Raw genomic sequence first — 23,124 nt, forward strand, 5'->3', positions numbered from 1 at the left:
GACATGCCCAGTTCTAACTTGCATCATCATCTCACCAGCATCTAGTTGCCGCTAGAAACTAATTCCCTGAAATGAAGAACAAACATTGTTAGTGGTCTCAGAATCTGTAATCCAGGCAGAATCATCATTCTCCATTAAGCAAGTTTCCAAAAAAGGTAAATCAGATTTACCTTGCTTGGCCTTCTTCTTTTCTGCCAAGTTTGGGGCAGTTCCTCTTCCAATGCCCATCTTAGTTGCAATGGAAACAAATTCCCTTTGTGGCCTTGATCAATTTTCTGCCTTTTTGAGCAGCAACTACAGGGTTAGCTTTCCCCTTTCCACCCTTCTTCTTCTCCTACTTTTTGGTGCCGGGGGAAGAAGGTATAGACTTAGTCCCAGAGGTCGACCTAGACTTAGTCCCAGAGGTTGAACCTCTGTGGAACTTCTTAGAAGAGAAGCAATATTTGTTTTACCCTTCTATTCCTTTCTTTTCATCATGGATTGAAAGGTCTATAGCTCATTGAGCAGAGTGGTCAGGTTGTAGTCAATCCTGTTCAAAAAAGCATTGCTACGGAAATGTAGGAAACTTTCTGGTAAAGATTCCAAAATGAAGCTAACCTGACTGGCTACATTAATGCTTGACTTAATCATCTCCGCTACGTTGAAATGGACCATCATGTTGAGAACATGTTCTCGAACAGATGCCCCTTCTTGCATACGGGCATTGAAGATGTGTTTCAAAGCGTCATGCTTGAGCTGTGCAGACGGTTGTCCGAACATTCCCCTCAAGGACTCCATGATCTTACGAGCTGTGAGCATGGACTCATGCTTCTTGGCCAAGACATCGTTAAGACTTGTCAAGATATACGCTCAGGCCTTATCATTTTGCCCGTATCCAATGCTCATAAGCTTCCTGAATGTTTCAAGGAGCATTAGGAGCTGGAATGGGAGGAAAATTCTCCACGAGGAAAAAATGAAGATGATCAATATTGTGTTTATGGTGTTTTTCCAACTAGCATAAATTTCACTCGTTAATTTATCCACGACAAGAAAATTTAATGCAACGGTAACCATAATAAAATTGTTAAAAATCACAAACTATTTTCAAATTAGTTTAATTTGCATTAATCATTTAAACAACCAACCAATTTTAGCAATGATGTTTCAGTGAGACAGGACAAAAGTCATAGTAGGGTGATCAGATGTCCTTTCACTGAAATGAGACATTCTCAACCATTAGACAGAAACGACACTTTGTTACTGTGACTAATAGTCACCGTTGTTCGGTCCATAATTTGTTAACTTGCTTAACAATTCTTGTAAGTGTAACTCCTCATTTTAGGTTCTAGAGTTCCACCCCAATGAGTCAATCGTAGGGAAAAACCGATTGGGACATGAAACTAAAGCTACCTTATCCATTTCTAGAGATTGAATAAAGCGTCATGCAATACTGCCATACTCTAGAGGGACACCCACGATTCCACGAGGTGATGCATGAAACTTTATTTCAACCTAATGAGAGAGACTGAGGGATACGTCCTGCTCCCACTTACTATAAACACTCTCTCCATTCACCTTGTTATTGACCTACCCAAATGCCACCCGTAGGGGGACACCCATGGTGCCTCGAGGCCGAGTGTAGATCTCACAGTGTGAATTTATAGGGAGAAATGTGTAAATGATAAAATGAAGTATCATATACCCCATTTTCCTCCCACTGAGTGTTTTATCTAGGGTTAATTAACTTAGGAAAAACTCAGCTACTAATTTTAACTAAGTGAATGTTTAATTTTTTGGGTTTTATATCCTAAAACTCGTGGTTTGTAAACAATAAACTCATTCTGTAATTCATTAATGTTGTTATTGAATATATGAATTTCTTATTTTGTTTTGAAAATAAATCTAATAAACTAAAAGATCCATGACTATTATATGAGTACTTGAACTTTATATGGAGACATAAAAGTGGATCAAATTTGAGTAATAGTCAAAATGATCTATAGTATATGAATGAGGTTGGGTGCCTTATTCTGGTAACACTATCGGATGCAGCCCACTCTATCGTTGTTGCAAGAAGTTGTAAAGTGCTACAGACGAAGTGATCCTAATTTGTACATGTCATGACATAAGGAGTGGGAGCGTTCTGTGCAATGAGTTTGCACAAGATCGGACCAAGAAATAAGTCACTCTTACTTTATAACATTGTTCATTGTTTAAGACTGACTATTTCAAAACGATGACCTAGGTAACTTGATCTTAATCTTGAGCTAACTATGAACTCCTGTTTATTTGGGATTATCCTTAGATTTGCATAGGTGAGAGTTGGCTCAATAGCGCCAACTTAATAAGCCTCCCATTTCAGGGGTAAGATCAGGTAGATAGCTGGGGACTGGTGCAAGAAGAAATTCACTCTTGCCCACTTTCAGGGATAGTAGTGAGGTTATTCCCTTAAGTGCTGACTCCGAGTCTTGAACAAGGGGCCACACCTTCCCATTGGCCCAAGAGGGACTTAGTTTGATGATCGGATTACAAACCAATTGTTCATTAGAGGATCAATGGCACTTAAGGAACAAGAGGTAATCTTTGGGGTAAAATAATCTTTTGACCCAACCGTTATTACGAACAACCTGTGAAGGGTTAACTTACTAATCATGGTTATATCGAGTAAACACAGTGTATCTACAGTGAGAGGAGTGCAACTATGGACTTTAGTGGAGTGACCCAGTAGTTAAAGAATGAGGGTTAATTCGGTACAAAGGGTTTAGCCAATTAATCTCGGATCGTTGAAGCACATGATCTGTAGGTCCACTAGGTCCCCCTACTAGCTCACAAATGGATTAGCCTGAAAGTAGCGTGATAAGTGGATTTAAAACATTCAAACTAGAATTAAAGGAATTATTAATTATATGTGATATAATTTCATGTTTAATTTTGGAATTAAACGGAATTGGAGAATCGATTAATATTTAATTTAAATATTAAATTCATGAATAAAGATTCATGGTCATGGAATTGGTGACGAATTAATTTAATATTTGATACTAAATTAATAAAATCAATTAAATTATTTAATTAATTTATTAATTTTATTAGAAAATTAATTATTGAATTCATTTTATAAAATTAATAAAATTTCAATTTTTAATTGAAATGTTTTTTGATTTTGGAAATCACAAAATTAAAAAAAAAAATCAAAGGAAATTTGAAAATGGAAAAATCCCAAAAGTTGGATTTTTCCACATTTAAATTTTAGCAACTCACACATAATTCATTTCTCTTAAGCTCAATTATTCAAGCATGAGTTGTGATTCATGCAAAGCTGTTAGTTGCATGAAAGTCATGCAATATAAAACTAGAATTTTGAATGGAAGAAGAAGAGCAATGATTGCTGAATGCTGAGAATTTGTGTTTGAAGAAGTGTTCTTTACACTGTGTAATACTAGTAACCTCCTCTTTAATTCCCTTCGATTCAAGCTTGTTTTGAGTCTCACACCTCAATCTAAGGCTCCAAGAGGATAGTAGAGAAGACCTTGTGGTGGTTCACATCCAAAGAAGAATGAGATTGCAGCTGAAGATCGTGAAGGCACTTCAAAGGTTAGTGTTGAAACTCTCTTTTTAGTTTATAAGCATGTTTAGTTTGAAGCCAAAATTAATGAATTAAAATGCTTAATGATTCTGTTTTTCTTCCGCTGCTTGCTTCCTAAATCCAACAATTGGTATTAGAGCATCATTTAAGCATTCAATTTGGTTTAACTTTGGCTTGGTGGGTGTTTTCATAAGTTGTATGAAAATGATGAACTTATATGGTTTTTATGAGTATTGGCTCTTGTTTGATGAACATTAATGTGTGTTTAAGTGTCTGTAATTTTTTTGGAGTTATTAGAATTGCAATTAGGTTGTAATTGAAGAAAGAAGTGAAGAAGGTCGAGTAGTAGGAACTAGAGTTTTAGCCACTGCCCAATACTCGATGCTCGATGCTAAAAAACTTGATGCACGATGTCATACTCGATGAGCAATTCGATGGTATTTAGTGAAATACCCGATGCACAATGCCATATCGATGGTACTCGATGCTCATACTCAATGGTTTTTGTGAAATACTCGATGCATGATATCATACTCGATGGTACTTGATGCTCATACTCGATGGTATTTAGTGAAATACTCGATACACGATGATACTCAAAGGCATACTTGATGGTTTTTGCCCCGTGCTGGTATTTAGTGAAAAACTTAATGCCTGATGGTGCTTAAAGGCATACTCAATACTTGATGGCATACTTGATGCTTGATAGTACTCGATGGTTTTTTCCTGGTTCAGCACAGTTTTGAGCATTGGAGGTCCGGTTCGAGAGGTTTGGGTCCGATTCAAGGCGGTTCGAGCAATCCATAAGTGTTTTGGAGCCGGTTTTTGTTGTTTTTGTAATAATTAGGCCTTTGCTTGCTTGAAAATGCCAAAAAAAAAAACCATATCAGTTTGTGTTTAATTATTTATACATGTGATGTATGTTATAATTAAATAAATCTTGTATGTGCATAAAGCATGCCATGTAGATTTAAAATTCCACCATATAGGAAGCATGTTACATGCATTAAAAGTATGTTATAAAGTGTTATAATATATAGTATGCATGTATAGGGTTTCATATGTTTTAATGCAAATGTTATATTAAATGTTGAATGCCTTTGATGTATATTATGGATGTTTAGTTGTCTAAAATTTTGTATGTTGTTATAAATTGGGTTAGACATTTAAAATCTATAACAAAGATAAGTTGCATGCTCACATAGGTTAATCACCTATTTTAATAGTTAAAATAGGTCAACATCTTGTAAAATATGGTTACAAACTCAACCGATATATAATTCTGTCTAAGGCTTGAGGTATTTAATTTGTCGATTTGTAGAACACCTCCTACCTGGGGATTATAGCCGAATAATTGAGTGTTGTTAACCATTTTTATGAGTAATATGTGAGCGTGTGAGGTTTCAAAATTGGTTTATCACCTTGACATTGTAGGTTAAATGCAAATATAAACATCTTACTTGGATAAAAACCTAGACATAGATTGTTTAATTAGCCGGAACAAACCTAAGTAAAGCAAATGTTAGGATACTTCAGTGGGAGTTCAATAGCATATATGATATGTTATTAGAACACTTCAGTGGGAATTTAGAATGCTTTAGTGAGAGATTAATAACATATATGATATGTCATTTTTAGCTCTCGTGTCCTTAAGAGTTCATAATCTCGATCCACGTTTCACTTCGTGTCCCCCTAGGAATGACCTCCATTCGAAAAGTGAGTACATGAATCAAAATTATGGTGAATAAGGGAAGTTATTCACAGAGTGATATTTTGATTTTCATTCTCACATCCTAAGAGTTTCACACCATGAGATTTGTGTGACGCTTCATGTCACCCTGAGAGTGACCTCCATTTGGAAAGTGTTTGCATGAGTCAATATCAAGGTGAATGAAGGGAAGTTGTTCGATGTAAAATCAAATATACGATATATTGATTTCAACTCTCATGTCAATAGAAAGTTCACACAGTGAGATTTATATGACGTTTCATGTCACCCTGGGAGTGACATCCATTCAGAAAGTGAGTGAATATGTGTCAATGTGTCCTGCGGTCTTTTCCATTTATTTGGACCGTGAGATTCCTATGTTGTGCCTACTTGTCGTCTTTAAATCGATCTCGCTAGTCATTTAACGACGGCTATCCCCTAAGAGGGTTGTAACGTAGGATTCGGAACAATTCAAACTCCAAAAATGGATAGGATTTCTTAGGTCGTTTCCAACATTGACTTTCCAATTCGATAGCATCATTGGGGCCGACCTTTGAGGTCTAAAAATAAAGGGTTACACTTACGAAATTACTAAAGTGTTAGTAAGTTCTAACAAAAAACGGTAACTAAATAACTATCAGAATATGAGTTATTCTGGGGATAGTATTTAGTAAGGAATTAAAAATTAGGTGGATGTAAGATGCAAAGCAAGTCTTAAGTTATGCGCTGGATCTTATGCGTCGGTGGCCATGCATCGGAATGGAATGTATGCGTTGATCTCATATACAATGACCATGCATTCCTCTCACAAGTTTTCTTATGCTCTCACCAAGTATAACGAGAACGCAAGTTTCTCGGGTGATTCGAGGTCCAACTCAGGGACTAAATGTATGCGGTGATGCATTTGCGGCGGATAAATAAAAGAATGATGGGGGTGATAAGCTAAGCACTACTCTTACTCCTAACTAACAGATTAAACAGTGGAAGTATGAAAAAAAGGTAGAGACATGGCAACTGCTGACGCGTAGTAAAATGCATGGAAAAATAGATAGAATGTGAAGATGTCTTCACTGTAACACTAAGCTTGACCACAAGGGCAACCCAGCCAGCACAAGCTATGCGATCATGCTACACACACTTGTGCCTAATTCTAGGATGCATACGATGTATATGCGATAGTGCGGAGAAGCCTATTTCTAAGTCTCTATAACCCGCTCACGTGCTCTCACACATAAGTGTGATGACCACATACCACCGTATCCTACTTCTGGACGCATGCAATATCGTATCCGTAAGGTGCATACATTGTGTAATAGCAAATGGAGCTTATCTCTAAATTCCTTATTCTTGCTTATGCTATTTGATCCGCTCTCTCGAGTCTTAATCTGGTTTTTAGACTACTCTCCCAAGTTTGCCTAAATGATGAATGATGCGCTCATAAGACAAGGTAATCACATAAACCTGGCTGACGTAGGATTATTCCTATCTCTAGTGAACACCTGCTTATATTGCTTAATACGACCAACCACTTACCCTCCTAGGCAGTTAGTTGTTACTGATTTTACTCATAGACAAGCATTGCGTCCGCTTATAGACAAGCGTTGCTACAGCTTCACACTAAGAAAATAAGGTTTTCTCACAACATTCACGCAACACACACAGTTTGCTACATGTTTCATATTCCTATGCCACATGATTAAGTATGCGATACTCTAACAGTCTTACTCAATGATGCAATGAAAGTTAAGGATGCTAAGTAAATGAAGATGGAGATGGAATTGAAGGAAAATATAGAAATGCATTGATCACAAAATGTATTAATTCCTTAAGCGAAAATGTAATACAAAACAATATAAGGAAAGAAGAGAAATGGAAGGACAAGCTGGAAGCAATGTCTTGCTTCCAGCAGATGTGTGTCAAGGCTGCCGGTGGCGCCATGGATGGGCAGTGGAGCAGACTCTCTTGAGCTCTAACTCCGACGAAGGCTCTGGTCGTCACTCGAAATGGATGAAAGAGATGAAGAACTCTCAAGCTATCTTCTCACGCTTTGGTCTGGATCACAATGATCTGCCCAAAGGCAGGGAGCCTCAAGTGAAAAACCTTGGATAAATTGAAATTCAGCTCAACGGCTTCTATTTTTAGAGCTGGATCACCGACAACATTAATGAAGTTGCTCCGATTCTGACATTCGCAGCGCGATGGTCATTTTCTAAATCTCTGCTGCTAAGGGCGTAGTAGGTGAAATGTCAACATCATATTTTGATTCTATCGAGGTATGCGTTCATGTTTGCATTCCACCTGCCTTGTGTTCATCCTTCTATTATGGTTATCATTATGTAGCCACAACTTCTCTGCGATGACCACATTCGTTTGACAACCACAACTTCTATGCGATGGACGCATGCGGTCGATGGCCACAATATCCATGCGTTGAACGTATGCATTCGCTTCTGCAATGGGGAGATTCCCTGCATGCGGTCGTCTTTACCATAGCCCGGCTTCCACGTATGCGATCGCTTCCCGCGTTAGCTACAAAGATAGACAATCGAACGCATAATAACACATAATAGTGGGTTAGCCAAGATTCTTAATGTCGATCGACGCAAACTTGTTTTGTCATGAATTCCTAACATATTCACCGCATATTCTACTTAATAGCCCTCATAATTCTAAATAAAAGGCCTACATTGATGTGCATTTTTGTCTGTCATCACTCAACCTCTGAGGTCTAAAAATAGAGGGTTACACTTACGAAATTTTTAAAGTGTTAGTAAGTTCTAATAAAAAACGTTAACTAAATGACTATCAGAATATGAGTTATTCTGGGGATAATATTTAGTCAAGAATGTCTTGCTATAGTATCATTGCCAAAATAATGAGAATTTTAGGTATATTATTACTTTACTAAAACATGGTTGGGTTTAAAAGCAATTCTCTAATAAAATTTGTTTATATTTTTCAGAATGAAGAGTTCTTTAGTACAACTATTGGCGTCTGATAAACTTATCGGGGATAACTATGCTATGTAGAAATCAAACCTAAATACTATATTGGTGATAGATGACCTACGGTTCATTTTAACAGAGGAGTGTCCTCCGTTCCTGGCTCAACTGCAAACCAAAATGTTCGGGATGCATACAACAGATGGATCAGGGATAATGAAAAAGCCCGTGCCTATATCCTTGCCAGCATATCTGGTGTATTGGCTAAGAAACATGAGAGCATGAGTACTGCCAAAGAGATTATGGAATCTCTGCGTGGGATGTTTGCACAACCGTTCTTCTCCCTATGGCATAATGCTATCAAATACGTTTACAACTGCCCTATGAAAGACGGAGCCTCTTTTAGAGAACATGTCTGGGACATAATGTTCCATTTCAACGTGGCAGAAGTAAACGGTGTTGTTGTTGATGAAAAGAGTCAAGTTGGTTTTATTCTTGAATCTCTTCTGAAGAGTTCCTTACAGTTCTGTACGAAATAGAATATAACTTGACTATGCTCCTCAATGAGCTACAGGCTTACCAGACCATGATGAGGACTAAAGGACTAGAATCAGAAGTAAATGTTACTACTACTGACAAACAAGGATTGTCTTCTAAAAAGCCTGATATTGCCTCTTCTTCAAAGAATAAGTATATTCTACAAAGTTGGTTGTAAAGGCCCCTATGTTTTTGGGCATTAAACATTGCAATCGAGTCTGTAGATTTGTTAGTTTTGAGTCACTCATGAAGCTTCAAAGAAGGGTTGCAGATTGGAGTTTTGATGGCGAAGACGAAACAGAGGTTACCGCATCGTGTAGCTAGAGTTAAACGATTGGATAGCTTTTGTTATGCGATCGTGTAGAGTTTGCTACACGATCATGTAGCATTTTCTAAACGATCACATAGCTAATATTAAGCGATCATGTAGGTTTTGCTACACAATCGTGTTGTGTTGGCTACATGATCACATAGGTGCTTGCTTGCTGAACGATTGCATGGTATTGGATACTCGATGCAAGCTTGCATTCTACACGTTCGTGTAGACTATCATGCTTATCACATAGTCATTAGCTACGCGATCGCATAGACTCGACGCATAGTTGCTCGACGCATAGGCCTTTGCTACATGATCAATTACAAGGGTTCTTTGAGGAGTGGTTTGGGTCGAATGGTTCAAGACTCAGTTCACTTGTTTCGAACCGGTGGACTCATTTTTGTAATAGTTAGCCTTTTAATTTCTTGTTTAGAGAGTTTCTATCCTGGTCCATCAACTTTTAGTATAAATATACATGTGATGTATGTTTTTTATTATATGCCATAATGTATGCCACATAGTTTTAATATCCACTATAGGTTATGCATTTATCATTTTATATTATAAGTGTTATAATATATTAGTATACATGATTTAAATTACATAAAGCATGCTCAGCATCATATAATATAAGAGTTATAGTATAGTATGCATGCATTGTAGCATATCCATACAACATTTATATTATAAGTATTATAATATAAGGTTGAATGGTTATATGGCATGTATGCTATAGCATGATTCATTACTTAACTATATAAAAGTTATATATTAGTAATGAACGAACATTGCATGAAGCATGATATTACCTTAGGTTAAATTATAATTGTTATAATGAACTTATGTATGTCTATCATGTAATGATTGGTTTTAATTGTTTCATTTACTTATAATTGTTATAATAAATGAAATTAGAATTAAAATCAATAATAAAGAGTTGCATGCAAACCTTAGGCTATAATCATTTTTTAAAATTGTTTTGAAATATGATTGAGATAGACCTAAGATCACGTTTCTAATGAGATTAGAAATCTAAGTTTAATCTTTTAAATTAGTTTAATAGGATTAAATTGATTTTTAATAAAAGATTAAATATGTAACAAATGTATCTATAAGGGATCTTATGTCTAAGGTGGATTCTAGCTAGGCTGGGGTACTTAAGTCGATGGAAACGTCGCACCCATATCTGGGAACCTACTTGGAAAGATGAATTAGATAGATTTGTTATATGCATGCAAGTTTGATGAAAATCTATTAAAGAATTTAATGAGACTTGAATCAAAGTTGTTTAATCATCAAAGACAAGAGTTATTTTTTAGCAAATTAAACAATCACTTAGATTAAATTAGTAGCGGGATTTTCCTAAGTTAGTTAACCCTAGGTAGAACACTCGCTGGGAGGAAAATGGAGTATATGATACTCCGTTTAACCTCTACACATTTTTCCCTAAAAGTTCACACCGTGATATCTACTCTCGGCCTCGAGGTACCATGGGTGTCCCTCTACGAGTAGCATTTGGGTAGGTCAATACTAAGGTGAATGGAGAGAATGTTTATAGTAAGTTGAAGGGGGATGTGTGACGGCATATCCCTCGGTCTCTCTCATTAGGTTAGATAAAGTTTCATGCATTGCCTCGAGACATCGTGGGTGTCCCCTAAAGGATGACAATATTGCATGACGCTTTATTTTATCTCTAGAAATGGATAGAGTTGCTTTAGTTTCTTGTTCCAATCGGCTTTTCCCTAAGGTTGGCTCATTGGAGCGGGACTTTATAACCTAAAATGAGCGGTTACACTTACATAGAATTGTTCAGGATGTTAACAAATTCTAGACTAAACAATGGTGACTATTAGTTACAGTTACAATGAGTTGTTTTTGTCTAATTATTGAAAATGTCTAATTTCAGTGAAGGGGCACTTAGTCACCCTACGGTGACTTTTGTCCTGCCTCACTGAAGCATCATTGCAAAATAAATGTCACTTAGGATACATTAGATTGTTTTGCTAAAACTTGATTGGTTTTCTAAAAGTGGTTTAATGCAAGTAGACTAAATAAAGTTTGTTCTTTTTCAGCAATTTAAAATGGCTACCGCGACTCTTAGTTTACTTGCCACCAATAAATTAACTGGCCAATACTACGCTAGTTGGAAAAATACGATCAACACTATTTTAATCATCGATGACCTGCGTTTCATCCTGATGGAGGAGTGTCCTCCCATTCTACCTTCTAATGCTCCTCAAAATATTCGAGAAGCATACGAGCATTGGACAAGGGCAAACGTGAAGGCCTGAGCGTATATCTTGGCAAGCCTTAATGAAGTCTTGGTCAAGAAGCATAAGCCCATGCTCACAGCCTGTGAGATCATGGAGTCCCTGAGCGGAATGTTCGGACAACCGTCTGCACAGCTCAGGCACGATGCTCTTAAGTACATCTTCAAGGCCCGTATGTAAGAGGGGGCATCTATTCGAGAACACATTCTCAACATGATGATCCACTTTAACGTGGCAGATATGAACGGGTCAAGCATCGATGAGGCCAGCCAAGTTAGCATCATTCTGCAATCTTTACCTGAAAGTTTCCTGCACTTCCGTAGCAATGCTATTCTGAACAGGATTTACTACAACCTGACTACCCTGCTCAACGAGCTACAGACTTTTCAAACCTTATTGAAAAGCAAGGAGAAGAAGGGTGAAGCAAATGTTGTTTCATCTTCCAAAAAGTTCTAGAAAGGTTCGAGCTCTGGAACTAAGTCTGTACCTTCTTCCTCCAGTACCAAAAAGTGGAAGAAGAAGATGGGTGGAAAGGGGAAAGCTACTATTAACCCAGGAGTTGCTGCTCCAAGGGGTAGACAAACTATCAAGGTTGACAAGGGAAAATGTTTCTATTGTAACCAGGATGGGCACTAGAAGATGAACTGCCTCAGATATTTGGCAGAAAAAAAGAAGGCCAAACAAGGTAAATGTGATTTGCTTAACTTGGAAACTTATTTAATGGAGAATGATGATTCTACCTGGATTATTGACTATGGGGCCACTAACCATGTTTGTTCTTCATTTCAGGGAATTAGTTCCTGGCGGCAACTTGATGCTGGTGAGATGATGATGCGAGTTGGAACCGGACACGTCGTCTCAACTGTGGCAGTGGGAGGTCTACGATTAACTTTACAGAGAAAATTTATCATTTTAAATGATGTATTTGTAGTTCCTGATTTAAAAAGGAATCTAGTTTCTATAAAGTGTTTATTAGAACATAATTATCAAATTAACTTTTCTTTCAATAAAGTGTTTATTACAAAGAATGATGTTAATATATGTTCTGCAAAACTGAAAAATATATTGTATGTGCTAGACCGTTAGCAATAAATGCCCTCCATAACATAGAAATGTTTAAAACTGTTGTAACTAAAAATAAAAGACTTAGAATTTCTCGTAAGGAAAATGCCCAACTTTGGCACGTAAGACTAGGACATATTAATCTCAATAGGATTGAGAGGTTGGTGAAGAATGGACTTCTAAGCAAGTTAGAACAAAATTCTTGACCCGTTGTGAGTCATTCCTTGAAGGCAAGATGACTAAGAGACCTTTTACTGGAAAAGGTCAAAGAGCCAAGGAACCTCTAAAGCTAATACATTCAGACCTTTGTGGTCTGATGAATGTAAAAGTCAGAGAAGGTTATGAATATTTCATCACTTTTATTGATGATTATTCAAGATATGGGTACGTTTATCTCATGTAACATAAGTCTTAATCTTTTGTAAAGTTCAAAGAATTCAAGGCTGAAGTTGAAAATGCATTAAATAGGACGATTAAAACATTTCGATCTGATCGAGGTGGAGAGTTTATGGATTTAACATTCCAGAACTATATGATAGAACATGGAATTGTATCCCAACTCTCAGTACCTGGTATACCTCAGCAAAATGGTGTATTAAAAAAGAGAAATCAAACCCTGTTGGACATGGTTCAGTTTATGATGAGTTACATTTCCTTACTAACTCGTTTTGGAGTTATGCAGTGAAGACTACATCGTACATCTTGAACTGTGTTCCCTCCAAGAGTGTTGCCAAAACACCTTTGGAGTTATGGAATGGTCTTAAAGCTAATTTACGTCATTTTAGAATCTAGGGTTGCCCAGCATATGTGCTTGAGGCTAATCCTAAGAAATTGGAACCACGTTCAAAGTTGTGCCTATTTGTAGGCTACCCCAAGTGAACGAGAGGTGGTTATTTCTTTGATCCCAAAGAAAATAAAGTATTTGTATCGACAAATACTACTTTTCTTGAGGAAGACCACATAAGAGAGTATAGACCCAGAAGTAAAATTGTGTTGAATGAGATTTCCAAAGAAACTATTGAATCTTCAACAAGAGTTATTGAAGAACCTAGTACCTCAACAAGAGTTGTTGAAGTAGATTCATCTAATATGTCAAATACACCTCAAGTATTGAGGAAACCTCGACGTAGTTTGAGGGTGCAAACCCACCTATTTGTTATATGGGTTTAACAAAAATCCTAGCTATAGTAGCTAATGGCGAAGTTGAGGATCCATTATCTAGGATGTTGACAGAGATGAATGGATGAAAGCCATGGATCTCGAAATGAAGTCTATGTACTTCAATTCAGTATGGCATCTTCTAGATCAACCTGATAGGGTTAAACCTATAGGTCGTAAATGAATCTACAAGAGGAAACAGGGTTCTGATGAGAAAGTGCAAACCTTTAAGGCTAGACTGATGGCAAAGGGTTATATATAGGTAGAGGGAGTTGACTGTGAGGAGACTTTCTCGCCTATTGCCATGCTGAAGTCTATTTGGATCCTCCTATCCATTGCCTCATATTATGACTATGAGATATGGAAAATGGATGTCAAGACTACTTTTCTTAATGGCAATCTTGAAAAGACCATTTATATGGTACAGCCCGAGGGATTCATAATCCAAGGTCAAGAGCAAAAGGTTTGCAAGCTTAATTGGTCCATTTATGGACTAAAACAAGCATCTCGATCTTGGAACATAAGGTTTGATACTACGATCAAATCTTATACCTTTGATCAAAACGTTGATGAGCCTTATGTATACAAGAAGATCATCAACAGTTTAGTAGTTTTTCTAGTGTTGTATATATATGATATCCTACTCATTGGGAATGATGTAGGTTTACTGACTACAGTTAAGAACTGGCTAGCAACCCAATTCCAAATGAAAGATTTGGGAGAGGCTCAGTTGGTTTTGGGTATTCAGATCTTTCAAGATCGAAAGAACAAAAATGCTAGCACTGTCTCGGGCGTTGTATATCGACAAGATACTTGTCAAGTATTCGATGCAGAATTTCAAGAGGGGATTATTGCCTTTCAGGCACGGAGTTACATTGTCTATGGAACAATGTCCTAAGACACCCCAGGAGGTTGAGAAGATGAGACAAATCCCTTATGCATCTATCGTTAGCAGTTTGATGTATGTGATGTTATGTACTAGACCTGACATCTGCAGGGGATAGTAAGTAGATATCAATCTAATCCAGGATTAGATCACTAGACAGCCGTTAAGAACATCCTCAAGTATCTATGGAGAATGAAGGGCTACATTCTTGTGTATGGTTCTAAGGATTTGATCCTTATGGGATATACGGACTCTGATTTTCAGACTGATAAGGATTCTAGGAAATCTACATCAGGATCAATGTTTACTCTTAACGGAGGAGCAGTAGTATGGCAAAGCACCAAGCAAGGGTGCATCGCGGACTCCACCATGGAGTCTGAGTATATAATGGCTTGAGAAGTTGCTATGGAAGCCGTTTGGCTCAGGAAATTCTTGACTGATCTGGAAGTTATTCTAGACATGTCAAAGCTCATCACACTTTATTGTGATAATAGTGGTGTTGTGGCTAATTCTCGAGAGCCTAAGAATCATAAGCGCAACAAGCACATAGAGCGAAAGTATCATCTCATCCGAGAGATTGTGCATCGAGGGGACGTGATTGTCACAAAGATAGCTTCGGGGCACAATGTTGCTGATCCATTTACAAAGGCCCTCACGGCTATAGAGTTTGAGGGTCACCTGCAGAGTATGGGTCTATGGGACAGACCACGTCTGGACTAGGGCAAGTGGGAGATATTGTACTGGGCGTGTTATCCCCTAGTTTATTGTTTGTGTACTTCATTTTTTATTTATATTGTACAACCCACTAGCTTTAGGTCAAGTGGGAGATTGTTAGGGTTGATGCCCTAAATCCCATAGGGTTCTATAGTTTGTAAACATTGTATGAATAAACTCTTTATGTGATTAATGAAATATTTGATATTTTATTCACTTTGTCTATAAAATATGTGATATTTTAGTTGCATTAACTACAAACCAATAAACTAACATCCAAGGTTATCATTGTAACTTAAACATGTATGTGGAGACATACGAGTGGATCATGTTTAAGTGATAACCTAAATGGTATATAGTATATGGATACGGTTGGGTACCTTATCCTGGTGACACTACGAGTATGGCCCACTTTGTAGGTGTTACAATTATTGTAAAGTGCTACAAATGATCTAATTCTGATCATTCATGTATTAGATAGTGGGGATATTCTATACAAAGAAGTTTGTATAAGACCGGGCCACGAAATGTTTAGTCTCATTATATAACTTCGTTCATAATAGAGACTTACATTTCACCAGGACGACCATAGGTAACATGACCTGAATCCTGAGTGAGTTGTGAAGTCCTGCCTATGTTAGCAGTCCTTTGATTTGTATGAGTGAGAGTGGCCAGATCGCCAATTCAACAAGCCTACCATTTTGGGGATTCGTCTGAATGGAGAGTTGGGAAGACAACTACACAAGATAGAATTCACTCCTCCGAAGTAGGGGTAAGTAGATAAATTGTTTCCTTAAGGGCTGATTTCGAGTCTTGAACAATGTGGCGCCATATACTCTACTGGCCCAAGAGGGGTTTAGTCATAGTAGGACTATGATCTATTGTTCATTAGAGGGATCAATGGTACTTAAAGAGTTAGATGTAACTATAGGGGCAAAACGGTAATTTGGCCAGTTGTACTTACAAGCAATTTGTGAAGGATCATCGTACTGTTGATTGGTTATATCCAATGGACACAGAAATATATCTGTAGTGCGAAGAGTGCAGCTGTCGGTCTTTAGTAGAGTGTCTGATAGTTAACGGATGGTGAATAATGTAATTAAAGAGTTTAATTAATTATTCATGTCGTTGGAGCTTCAAGCTACAGGTCTATGAGGTCCCCTTGGTAGCTAAAAAAGATTTAGTTGAGAATCGATTTTTGGGTTAGTCTGAATTGTTCAAATTAATAGAGGGATTTAATTATATATGATGTAATTAAATTATTTCAATTATATGTGATATAATTGTCATAATGTATTTGATACATTATAACTTAAATGGGAGGAAATAAATATTTGAATGAGATTCAAATATATTTTCTATGAATGTGATTCATAGTTGTTAAATTTAATACAAATATGATTTATATTAAATGCCATAAAATAGAGAAAATAAACTATAGTTTATATTGTATGTGATACAATATTAAAACTATAGGTTATATGTTATATTTGATATAACATATAATTTAATATAAATATAATATGATAAGTTAGTTATCATATTTATTTATATTTTATTATTATTATTTGAATAATAAGAAAGCGAGTTACAACTTCTTTTCCCATCTTTTCTCTCCACCCACATTAGTGGGTGGTGGTTATTTTTAGGCAAACTAGAAAAAAAAAATCCTTCTTCTTGTTGCTGATACGTTGAACGATTGAGAGTTTGTTACAGAAAAGTCATGTGAGTTTGCCCTATGTGTGAAATCTCTCAACTTCTTCTTCCTCCACCTTAAGACTTATCCCTCCTAACCAAAACAGTCAGAGCCCACCACTCCTGAGTTCTTATCCCGAGAATGCCAAGGACTCCATTATGGTTGTGTCTAGATTTCTGTTTGAGGTTTCGTTAAAGAAGGTCTTCAAGAGGTTCGTAACTGTTCGAGGGATTCGTGAAGAAAGGTTCTTTAAAGGTAATATTTCTTGAACTTGTTTCTTATAAAAGCATGTTGTAATTTAACTTTAAATGCATATTTGTAGTATGTTTACTGTAAAGATAGTATTCGATAATTAATGAAATGTGGACTATCCGCTTCTCCTCAAGGTTCTCTTCACAAGAGTTCCTTCATTAAGTTCCATTGATTCCTCTAATGAACAACAGATCATAGTCCAACTATGACTAAACCCCTCTCGGGCAAGGAGAGGGTATGGCTCTACATTGTTCAAGCCCCGGAATCAGCCTTTAAGGGAGCAATTTATCTACTTACCCCGAGTTCAGGGAAGGAGTGAATTTCTTCTTGTGTAGCTTCATTCCCAGCTCCTCAATCAGACGAATCCCCAAAATAGTAGGCTTATTGAGTCGGCGTTCTAGCCACTCTCACCCATACAAATCAAAGGATTGCCCTCATAGGCAAGAGTTCATAACTCACTCAAGATTCAGGTCATGTTACCTCCTGGTGAAATATAAGTCTCTATTATAAACGGTGTTATATAATGAGATTAGACATTTTGTGGTCCGAACTTATACCAACTCTTTTGTGTAGAATATCCCTACCCACATGTCTATACATGAATGATCAAGATCAGATCATTTGTAGCACTTTACAACAATTGTAACACTTACAAAATGGTTCGTAATGTCACAAGGATAAGGTACCCAACCTTATCCATCTACTACAGACCATTTACGTTATCACTTAAACATGATCTACCCATATGTCTCTACATACATGTTTAAGCTACAAGATAACCTTGGATGTTAGTTTATTGGCTTGTGGTTAATGCAACTGAAAATGGAATAAAATATCATATATTTTATTAAATAAACAATGAGTTTGTACAAAAAAATTTACAAACCATAGGACCCTACGAGATTTAGGGCATCAACCCCAACAATTCAAGCCCTGGAATCAACAATTTATCTACTTTCCCTGACGTTAGGGAATGAGTGAATTTCGCCTTGTGTAGCCGTGTTTTCAGCTCCCCAATCAAATGAATCCTCAAAATGGTAGGCTTATTGAGTCGGCGATCTAGCCACTCTCACCCATACAAATCAAAGGATCGCCTTCATAGGCAGGATTTCACAACTCACTCATGATTTAGGTCATGACACTGATGGTCATCCTTGTGAAATGTAAGTCTTTATTAATAACGACGTTATATAATAAGACTAATCATTTCGTGGTCCAGTCTTATACAAACTCTTTTCTATAGAACACCCCCACTCACATATCTCTACATGGATGATTAAGATCAGATCATTTGTATCACTTTACAATAATTGTAATATCTACAAAGGGGGTCGTATTCGTAGTATCACTAGGATAAAGTATCCAGCCTTTTCTATCAACTACAAAACATTTAGGTTATCACTTAAACATGATCCACCTGTACGTCTCTACATACATGTTTAAGCAACAGAAGACAACCTCGTATGTGAGTTTATTGGTTTTGTGGTTAATGCTACTAAATATCAAATAAAATACCTCATATTTTATTAAATAAATAAATCATTTGTATATTACAATTAAAAACTACAAGACCCACGAGATTTAAGGCAACAACCCCAACACTCTTGAAGTTCTTAAAGATTCTAAGGTAGTCCTAGTTGGAGAGAAGGTCAATGACCTATTTGTGATAAGAGGAGTTGAAATGATGACAGGGGCTGAAATGATAACAGGGGCCTATACAGTGACCACTAAGGAATTAACAAAGGCTGACATTTGACAAAAGAGGTTGTCACACATCAGTGCTAAGGGGCTAGAAACTCTATTTAAACAAGGTATTCTACCTAAAGGGATTTTTGATCAATTTACTTTCTGTGAGCATTATGTATTGGGGAAGGCCACCATACACAATTTCACAAAGGCACAGTAGTCAATCAAATCTATCCTAGACTTCATTGACTTTGATCTATGGGGACCAGCCCCAACTCCAAACTTAAGTGGCTCAAGGTATTTGCTTTCCTTTATTAATGACTTCTTCAGAAAAAGTTGGGTTTTCTTTCTTAAATCTAAAGATCAAGATTTTGATAAATCTAAAGAAGGGAAACTCATGATAGAGAAGCAAACTACAAAGGAAATTAAATACCTAAGGAAAGATAATGGGCTGGAATTTTGTAATGAGAAATTTAATAAGTTTTGTAGAGAAAATGGAATCACTAGGCACAAGACAATTAGGTATACACCTTAGTAAAATGGGGTTGCAGAGAGGTTGAATAGAACAATCATAGAAAGAGTCAGATGCCTATTTTCTAATGTTATTCCCAGTAAGAAATATTGGGTTGAAGTTACTACCTATACAGTTTATATCTTAAATAGATGCCCACACACATCGTTAGACTTCTTAACACCTGAGGAGAAGTCGTCCAAACATCCTCCTAACTTAGAAGACCTAAGGGTATTTAGATGTGTTGGATGCATACATCAAAACCAAGGTAAACTTAAGTCTAGGGCTATGTTTGTGGGATTCACAGATGAAGTAAAGGGGTTCAAGATGCGGAATCCTATTGAGAAAAAATTCATTGTCCATGGAGATATTACATTTAGAGAGAAGGAAATGTTTATCCAAAAGGAAAATGTGACTGTTGAAATTCCTAAGAGCCCTACCACTAGAATTGAGATGGATAATCCAAAAGATACATCAACAAAAGGGGTTCAAGATGCGGAATCCTATTGAGAAAAAATTCATTGTCCATGGAGATATTACATTTAGAGAGAAGGAAATGTTTATCCAAAAGGAAAATGTGACTGTTGAAATTCCTAAGAGCCCTACCACTAGAATTGAGATGGATAATCCAAAAGATACATCAACAAAAGGGGTTCAAGATGCGGAATCCTATTGAGAAAAAATTCATTGTCCATGGAGATATTACATTTAGAGAGAAGGAAATGTTTATCCAAAAGGAAAATGTGACTGTTGAAATTCCTAAGAGCCCTACCACTAGAATTGAGATGGATAATTCAAAAGATACATCAACAGATGTCAATCCTCTAAGTGATTCAGAAGAAGAAGAGGTAACAACAAGTGAGCAAGGAGAAAATGTTGCAGCTCAACCTGATTTGAGTCAATACTCACTAGCAAGGGATAAACAGAGAAGGGTGATTGTTCCTCCAGCTAGGTGTACTAAAACAAACTATATGAACCTAGTTTTGAATGCTATAGTGGCCCTGAGTGACCAAGAGCCAACTACCTTTGATGAGGCAATGAGCTTCCCTGACGCAAGAAGTTAGATTGAAGCTATATGTGAGGAAATGCAATCATTAAATGTGAAGAACACATGGACCCTAGCTCCTCTCCCTAAAGGATGCAAGCTAATAGCATCCAAATGTATCTATAAGCTAAAGAAGGGAATTACTATTGATCAGAAGCCTAGATATAAGCAAGACACGTGGCTAAGGGATTCACATAAAGAAAGGTCATTGATTATTCTGAGATATTTTCACCAATGGTAAAACAGACCTTTATTAGGCTCTTATTGCCTTTGGTTGCTTAGGATAACCTAAAATTAGATCAGCTAGATGTCAAGACTACCTTCTTAATGGGCATTTAGATGAGACTATATACATGGTGCAGCCTCAAGGATTTGAGGAAAAGGGGAAGAAGGACCTTTATTATCTTCTAAATAAGTCAATCTATGGATAGACTCAAACAGTCCTCTAGGTACTGGTACAGAAGGTTTAATGACTACATAGAGAGTATTGGGTTCCAAATGAGTACCTATGATATTTATACCTATTTGAATTCAATTTTCTATAAGGAAAAGATATATGTACTTCTATATGTTGATGACATGTTGTTAGCAGGGAGTTCTAAAGATGATTTAGCTCATGTCAAATATCTTCTAAAGAAAGAGTTTGACATGAAGGATATGGGTCAATCAAGAAAAATCCTAGGGATTGAAATCACAAGAAACAGGGATACCTCTAATCTAAGTATCAGTCAAGCTAGCTATTGTGATAAAATAATAAGAAGATTTAACTTATTTAATGCCAAACCAATAACCATCCCTATTGCACATCATTTTAAACTATCTTCAGCTAATTCTCCTACAGAAATAGACATTGAACATCTAACTCGGATACAACAACTCCTTACAATCAAACAGTGGGAAGTTTAATGTATTTAATTATCTCAACAAGGCCTGATCTATCCTATTGTGCTAGTCTTGTGAGTAGATATATGTCTAACCCTGGAAAAAGACATCAGGAAGCTACTAAATGGATACTTAAGTACCTAATTTGGTCTAAAAATGCAAAGTTGGCCTATCAGAACACACAAGAGACAAATCTAGATTTGTATGATTATGTTGACTCTAATTTTGCAGGGGATTTAGACAAAAGGATATCTCTGTCAGGCTACCTATTTCTATATGGTCCTAATTTGCTAAGTTGGAAGGCAAATTTACAGTCAATCATAGCCCTATCTACTATAGAAGCAGAATATATAGCATTGACAGAAGAAATTAAAGAGGCATTAAGGCTTGATCATGGCAGATTTTGGTATATCATAATCAGTAATTAAAATCTACTATGATAACCAAAGTGCTATCCATTTTTCCAAAAACCCACAATATCACTCAAGGACCAAACACATAGACATTAAGTATCATTTTGTAATAGATATAATAGAACAAGGAGAAATTGAAGTGTTAAAGGTTTATACCTCTGAAAACACTGCTGACATGCTCATGAAGCCCATCTCAAAGCTCAAGCTCCTCAAATACTTAGAGTTGATTGGCTTAGATTTCCCTAAAAGAGGTTAAACAAGATCAGATTTGGAAGGGTGAAGGCTACAAGAATTGAGATCAAGGTGGAGATTTGAAGCAAATATGATCTCAACAATTTTTTTTAAACTCTTTACAGCAGTCTCTTAACAATGTGTAACGAAATCTACATACTATATAAGTATATCTACATTTAAATTTTATTTTACATTCATGAGAAGAAATTTGTAAAAAGAAAGAGTTTTATCTTCTTGTAAGAGCCTTCAATAAAATTTTCTCCCCCTTTTCGTGGATGTAGGCTCCATTGGCCGAACCACGTATATCAATGTCTTCAACTTCTTCTTCTCCTTTTCATTTTTTACCTACATGCTTAAAATTATCAATTTATCTTGCAAAATCCAAAGAGAAATTAAGAGAGAATTGAGAGAAAACCTTCATACCTAAGTTAAGAGAGAGTAATTTTACCATATTAATCTTTCAACTAGTTATCTCACCTACTCGACAGAGAAGTGGAAGAGTTTTCACCCACACATGTTCATCATTCAGCTTGTCGACGTGGTCTTCCCTCCATCTTTCGTTTCACCAATCTCATTTTCATTATTGGATCAGGTTTCTTCATTTCTTCTAACAGAAATAGAAGGATAAATAATGATAAAAGTAAAACAACTATAAAGAAGCAGGGAAAAAAACTACTTTCCTCTTCCCCTTCCCCATCTTAGCTGATTATTGAAAGAAAATGGTATTGATTCATTAATTTGTAAAAAAAATGAGGACAGAACATTGAAAAGATGAAGACAAATAGGAAAGAGAAAAGAGATTAGACAGTATACATTGCCAACCATTTTCTAAAGAAAAATAAACAATAATTTATATCAATAGATGAGGCTAAAACCTACCTGCACGAATTATAAATATATAACATATCAAAGAGTTAATCTAACTAGCAAAAACTTATATCATTCACGAGTCAAAAGCTATCATCTAACATTTAGGAAAAAAAAGTGAAGGAAATATTTTAAAAAAAAAAAAAAAAAACAATAATCATTGATACAAATATCTGAAATATATACGATCTTGATATTAAACAAGTAAAACTATATATAAAAAGAGTAATACTTAAATTGGTAAAACCACTCCAATTATACGACAAAATAATTAAAACTATTTATATAACAATGTGTAGTTTTAAATAGATTGTACACCTATATAAATATTAGATGCATCAACATATTTTACTTATTCAAATAGCCGATAAATTGCATGT

At 36.3% G+C, this 23,124-nt stretch overlaps 1 long non-coding RNA gene across 1 annotated transcript; it reads right to left on the bottom strand.

Annotated features, from left to right (window-relative positions):
- Positions 1-7,264: 7,264 nt before the first annotated feature.
- On the bottom strand, positions 7,265-22,578 carry LOC120084225. The gene is made up of 3 exons (XR_005483592.1): positions 22,355-22,578; positions 21,800-22,222; positions 7,265-7,802 (listed from the first exon to the last, which is right to left on the bottom strand). It is a non-coding gene; the product is annotated as an uncharacterized LOC120084225 (long non-coding RNA).
- Between the last annotated feature and the right edge of the window lie 546 nt (positions 22,579-23,124).

The sequence above is a fragment of the Benincasa hispida genome, chromosome 8, assembly GCF_009727055.1.
Source record: "Benincasa hispida cultivar B227 chromosome 8, ASM972705v1, whole genome shotgun sequence".
Lineage (NCBI taxonomy): Eukaryota > Viridiplantae > Streptophyta > Magnoliopsida > Cucurbitales > Cucurbitaceae > Benincasa > Benincasa hispida.